Source organism: Rhinopithecus roxellana, chromosome 8 (genome assembly GCF_007565055.1).
Source record: "Rhinopithecus roxellana isolate Shanxi Qingling chromosome 8, ASM756505v1, whole genome shotgun sequence".
NCBI lineage: Eukaryota > Metazoa > Chordata > Mammalia > Primates > Cercopithecidae > Rhinopithecus > Rhinopithecus roxellana.
Genome location: NC_044556.1, coordinates 77,097,607 through 77,098,510, shown reverse-complemented (window position 1 = coordinate 77,098,510; position 904 = coordinate 77,097,607). Strand labels below are relative to the sequence as shown.

The 904-nt window shown below is 44.1% G+C and overlaps 1 pseudogene; it reads right to left on the bottom strand.

Moving 5' to 3' along the window:
• Positions 1–363: 363 nt before the first annotated feature.
• Positions 364–635, bottom strand: LOC104661724 (annotated as a pseudogene).
• Positions 636–904: the final 269 nt, after the last annotated feature.

Here is a 904-nt window from a genome sequence, read left to right as displayed (position 1 = left end):
CTATGCTGAAAGATGGAAAGGGAAAAGAGGACATAAAAACAAATTTGTTTTTCCATACCACAAGGCTTTTGTGCCAAGGTGGCCATGTGTGTCAAAGTCAGGGAATCCCTCCTCCTGAGAACCAAGAGGAAGTCTCTCAAAACTAGAAGGGAAAGGTTTTTCCCACATCAATCCAGCTTTGGAGACATTCTATTAGTGACATATGCCCCTTCCCCCAAAAACAACAATGAAGTGTTCTGTGTGCTAACAACATAGCTTTAAAAAAAGTAAAACAAAATTCTGCATTTTTATAAAACTTGATAAAAAAATAGTATTTCAAACTGTACAGTCACCAGAAGTACACAGTTATCAAAAATGCACACTTCACTTGGCATCTCCAGCACCTTCAGCTTTCTGTGCCTGGTCTGTTTTGGCGTCTCCATTTTCTGCAGGGTTATTCCCCTCCTTGCCAGCATCAGCTTTTCCCTTTTTCCCTTTGGGTACCTTCTCTCCCTTCTTTGCAGGGGCTTTTTAGGCTTGGGCTCTGGCTTTGGAGGAGCAGGTTTAGCAGACAACCTCGTGGATCTTCTCTGTGGTTCATCCTTCACCTTGGCTTTATCTCCTTTAGCATCCCCTTCAGCCTTTCTCTTGGGCATAGTGGTGACAGTGGAGGGAGGTAGGTGCTGGATGCGGGATGCAGCGTGCGCGGGCTTTGGTCAGTCTGGGGGACGTTCTTGCCTCTTCTTCTTCACACTGCTCCTCTCCTAGCCATTTCTAATCTTTCTTTAACAAACAGTCGCTGGCTTTGCATTTCTTTTTCCTCCATAATCGCTGAGGCCTCAATTTACTCACTGCTGAAAAAGGAGGACTCTGTATATTTTTAAATGAAGAGTGTTGTTTTTACCTAAATCCATCTGGCCTGGTA